The sequence below is a fragment of the Cynara cardunculus genome, assembly GCF_001531365.2.
Source record: "Cynara cardunculus var. scolymus isolate 2C chromosome LG 7, CcrdV1, whole genome shotgun sequence".
Lineage (NCBI taxonomy): Eukaryota > Viridiplantae > Streptophyta > Magnoliopsida > Asterales > Asteraceae > Cynara > Cynara cardunculus.
The window spans coordinates 11,171,555-11,177,556 of record NC_037534.1 but is presented as its reverse complement, the minus strand read 5'-3'; positions in this window follow the sequence as shown (position 1 = coordinate 11,177,556).

Genomic DNA, 6,002 nt, shown 5'->3' with positions numbered 1-6,002 from the left:
TTTTTTCTTCCCAAAATGCCCCTTTCATCATTGTTCACTAGGCCTTATTGAAATTCAAATTTTAAAATTTAATTTTTTTTATTGGTTAATCTTAACCGTTGATGATAGATTTGGATGGCCAAAATCAGTTAATAAGGTTAACACAAAAATGATGGTTAATATATATATATATATATATATATCGGTTTAGCAGTCAAAGTTACCATATAATGGGCAGTCTTCTACCACCAAATGGATCGAAACCAAAATTCTCTCAACTATACATATACGATACTGAGCATGAAGTTTCAAATAGACATAGTGCTTTTCGTATATTCACCCTTATACTTATTAATAGATTTATTTTAGTTTTCAAATATAGTTATATTAATATTTACTGTTTTTATAATGTAATAAGTGAACAAAAAGAATGGTCTACATCAATTTCTGATTCCCTTGATGCTGAGATTATACAATATTGAAAAACATGCTAGATTCCCAAAATGTTTTGGTTAAGTCTTATAGGATGACAAGAGATTGTTTTCAATCCAATCCTAATGTGGAGCTATCGGAAGACGACAAAAGGATGGAAGAACATATAACCTACCAACTGCTTAGGAGGCTGCAACTTTAATTATTGGAGATACTGGTGGTACAATTGAACAGAGGGATATTATTGTAAAACATCAAACGGGTTATCTAAAACAAATAAGTGAATTACATTCTTCTTACCTTCCTCTTCAGTATCCACTTTTGTTCTCATATGAAGAAGATGGTTAAAAAGTTGACATTCCTCATAAAGGTATAACGTGTTCAAGCAAAAGTAAAAGACCAACCGTAACAATGAGAGAATTCTTCACTTTCAGACTTCAAAATAGGGTAAATATTTTCTCATTAATTCTCAATGCAAGAAGACTTCTCCAACAATTTATTGTTGATGGTTATACTATGATTGAAAGTGAGAGATGACACTACATATGTACGCAACAAAAAGTTCTAAGGTGTGAAACTTATGATAGTTTACATACTGTACAAGAACAAGGAAAGGCGGATGTTTGCAACATTGGACAACGTGTTATCTTACCTTCTTCTTTTACCGGTGGTGCTCGCTACATGATGCAAAACTATTTGGATGCAATGTCCCTTTGTAAGTGATATGGATATTCAGGTTTTTTTCGTAACCGTGACATGTAACCCTAAATGGCCAGAAATTAAAAGGTTTCTTAACGACGCCATGGTAAATCCCAAAGACAGGCCTGATATCCTTTCTCGTTTATTTAAGATGAAGCTTGATGCACTTATTAAAGAGTTGAAAGACAATGTATTATTATGTAAGGTTCAGGCAGGTATGTTACATTTATGATAATAATTTTAACAAATGTTCATATTAATAGTTTTATCTTTATTAATTTCAAATTTCACATTTTGTGTAGTTGTTTATATAGTGGAGTTTCAGAAGGGCGACTTGTCTCATAGTCATATATGTCTATTTATGCACTCTGATTTCAAGCTACCTACTGTTGAACAAATTGATTCGATTATTTCAACTGAGATCCCAGACAAAGACGAAGATCCAGATTTGTACTCACTTATAAAGGAGGTCTTGATCCATGGTTCTTGTGGTGAAGAAAATATTAACTGTCCCTGCATGATTGATAGAAAGTGTTCACAAAACTATCCGAAAAGGTTTTCTGAACACACTTCAATCGATGGTAATGGTTTTTATTTACATCGCAGATGAAATGATGGACGTTTTGCTGAAAAGTCAGGTGTTAAATTAGATAACAAAAATGTTGTTGCATATAACAAATATCTTCTGAAATAAATATCAGACACATTAATGTTGAGTGGTGCAATCAGGGCTCTTCTATAAGATATTTGCTCAAATATATCAACAAGGGTCTGGATAGAGCTTTGTTGCGGTTGTAGAAAGCAATAATGAAGAAGATAATAATAATTCCGTTGATGAAATAAAAGAATATTATGACTGTAGATATGTATTTGCATATGAATCTTCATGGCGTATATTTGGGTACGATGTTTATTACAGGACTCCTTTTGTTTTGAGGATTATTTTCCATATTCCTGGACAACAACAAGTCGTTTTTGGTGCTGAAGATGATATTGTAAATGTCATAAACAAAACTTCTGTGGCGTCTTCAATGCTCTTAGCTTGGATGAAGTGTAATGAACTTTATGAAGAAGCATGGAAACTTCCTTACGTTGAATTCCCTACAGAGTTTATGTGGAAAATGGAAGAGAGACGTTGAGATCGAAGGAAAAAAGACTTTTTAATTGTAAGAATTCATTCAGTTTCTCCTACTCTTGGTGAAGCGTATTATTTAAGAATTCTTTTGAATAAAGTCAAAGGTCCTAAATCATTCAAAGACATTCGTACAATAAATGGAGATATATTTCCTACTTTCAGAGATGAATGTTATGCTCTTGGGCTTTTAGATGATGACAAGGAATATGTTGATGCCATTGAAGAAACAAGTTTAACCGGTTCTGGTTTTTATCTACGATCTTTATTTGCAACCATGCTGATTTGAAATAGTCTGTCTTGACCTAAATTTGTTTGACAAAAAACATGTCAATACTTGGTAGATGAGATTCTTTACAATCAACGAATTGCACTAAAGTCTCCAGGTATGTTAATTATTTATTTAAGTATTTATACAGTTATTATTTAATACAAACTAATTTATTATTTTACTATTTTTTAAATATTATTTTCTTTCTTGAATATTTTTTTAGTTATTATTTCTATGTAATGGTTGTTCACATTTATATTATATATTTCACAGGTTTATCCCTCAATGAAGATCAAGTCAATAACCTGACATTGTTTGAGATTGAAAAGGTTTTACTTCGTAACAATTCCAACCTAAAAAAATTCACCACTATGCCTTACCCTGACGATGATTCTGTTGAGTCATCAAGCAATCATTCGATTATGGAGGACCTAGATTATGACATAGCTAATCTACAAAACGAATTTCAACAACTTCTAGGTGCTTTAACAAATGAGCAACAAGGTGTTTATGACGATATCATCACATCAGTTCAATATAACCAAGGAGGTGTGTTTTTTGTATATGGTTATGGCAGAATAGGTAAAAAATTTATATGGAAAACATTATCTGCATCAATAAAATCTAGAGGAGAAATTGTTTTAAATGTTGCATCTAGTGGTATTGCTTCTTTATTCTTACAGGATGTAGGACATCACACTCTCGCTTTCAAATTCCTCTAGTTCTTAACGAAAATTCTCTTCGTTACATAAAGCTAGACAGTGATGTTGCCAAGACTAGGTTGATTATATGGGATTAAGCACCAATAGTTCATCGACATGCATTTGTAGCATTGGATAGAAGTATGAACGATATTTTTGGTAGTCAAGGCATTACTGACTCGGAGATGCTTTTTTGGCAAAATAGTTGTTTTTGGAGGAGATTTCAGACAAATTCTGCCGGTTATTCCCAACGCAAGTAGACAAGACATTGTTAATGCGTCGTTAAGTTTATCTTATATTTGGGAAAAATACAAAGTCCTAAGGTTAACTAAAAACATGAGGTTAACTGTTGACAATCAAGCTTTTCATATCGAACAGACAAGGATTTTTGCAAACTGGCTTTTGGATTTAGGAGAAGGCAAGGTTGGTAGTGTGAATAATGATGAGGCAATTAGTGATATACCTGATGATCTTCTCATTACCGATTCAACGGATCCTATATCTGCATTACTTGAATTTGTCTATTCTTCCATTCTTGTAAATATCATGAATTCATCCTATTACCGGTAAGCGATTACCTGGGTAAGTGTTTGGTAAACGGCCCCTTAGTCTTGTAAGCACAGTTTAGAGATCTAAAGATAAGTCTTGCAAGCATTCCAGTTTAGATCTGCAGATTTCCATCCTTAGCCTAAATACAATACAAGATATTGCTTTAATAAAACTTTCATATTATTTGGGACAATTTTGGTCCTAACGATCAATGTAGTATGCTACATATTTTTTATAAACAATACAAATAATATACAGACAACTTCTAAACTTAGAATGATTCTAACTATACTACATACATATTTTTTTTAAATAAATATTTTATACATATATGATAATGATGAATGTAGTATGCTATATATTTTTACTTATTACATTTTATTTCACTTTGCTCCACAGCTCCACTACATAGAGCACAAGCGACCAAGAGAAAAGAGACAATTGATTTAAGGTTTTCGCAAAAAACAACAAACAATTGAAGCTTCACATTAATACCAAAACACATCCACGTAAGTTTAATCAAACGATTTTGCTTTGTTAATCTTACATTCATCGAAGAGTTTTTTTTTCACGCTACAAAATGTTCAATCGTTCTTACCCCATTTTCTTTTTCCATGTAGGATGAAAGATTTTCTTTTTAAAAGCTTCGACTCAATGAAGTTGGAATACGAAGAAAATTCAAAAAAAAATGAAGAGATTAAAGAAAAAACAGAGAATGCAAAACATCCTTTGTGAAAACTGCCTAAAAAATGCAACCGGCTGCAAAAAAAACAATTCTGAAAGAGAAAAAAGCTTGGAAAAGTAGCATTGTAATTTCGATGATCATACATATCTGTTAGATAAGTTTACTGACATGATTTAATTTTTTTAAATTACCCTGTGTAATACACGGGTTCAAACCTAGTATATATATATATATATATATATATCTGAAAAGAACCTATTCCTATTCGTCATAAACAAAAGGCATTTTAAACGAAAGGTCTTACGGTTCTTTTGAGGGAGGCCTATAAATTTCAAGGTCCAAGCTTGATGTTAGCTCCATTATTCCTTTCTTGTAAAAGTATAGAAAAAGTATATCGCAAGTCTTGACAGAAGGATAACTCCACAGAAGACAACAGAGGACCAGCAACAGAAGTCGTATGATCGAACAAGAGAAAAGTGACAGAATCTCTGATATGTCTCACAGAGGTTCTAGAAAATGGTCCTCTGTCAAGAAGAACACGCATGTCATTTACAGCAGAGCCTCTGAGATGGCTCACAGAGGGTCTGCGGATTTCGTCTTCTGTGAAGTTTCTAACCAGAGGGGCTCTGGTTGGTCATGTCTTTGGAACCAAAAACTCTGGTTAGTTCAACCAGCGGCTCTGGTCGTGAAACCAGAAGCTCTAGAAGAGAGACCAGATAGGCTCTGGTCTTAGTTTTTGAAATAAATTCTAAGGACTTAATCGACTTTATTTGGACGGCTCAGATGAAGACACGCGTCAAGATCTGGTCTCTAAGGTCGTTAGGAACTAGTATAAATAGCGGATATGACCTTTGTAATCAGTGTGCTTCCTGTATTGTAATCGTCAAAAWTTTYAATTGAATCAATTGAAAAACCTTTGGAGCAATCTTCTTGCATTCATCTTCTTCATTTAAACTGTGTGTTCTTGGTGTGTTTAGTATTTCCAATCATTTACTCTGTTTTGCTCTTATTAATGTTTCCGCTGCACTTCAATCGTTTTAGAGCTTATTAGAGTATTAGATTAATATCAAAGTCGAATTTCAGATCCAACAATTGGTATCAGAGCGGGTTTTGAATTCTAATTCAATTAATTCTGTTTTTGGTATTAATCTATGAAACCTAGAACACCAATTTCTTCAGATTACCCTGTTTCACTCCCTGTTGAATCAGTTTCATCTTGTTCTTATTTTTTCTTCAAATTTCAATGGTGAACATGGTTAATACCTCGTTCATGAGTACTGGATCTCAATCCAAGCCTCCCACACTTATCCGAGAGGAATACCCACAATAGAAAATGCGTATGATCAACTTCCTGGAGGGAATTCACCCCAGAATCTGTGAATTTCTCTACAATCCACCATACGTGCCAATGAATTTGATTCCACGAGTTCCAGCAACTGGTACAACCCCCGAAGCAAATGCAAAAGGCTGCTAATCATGGCCATACCTCATGAGATCTTCAAATGTATTGATCACTGCAATTTGTCTATGGACATTTGGGCAGAATTGGAGAAA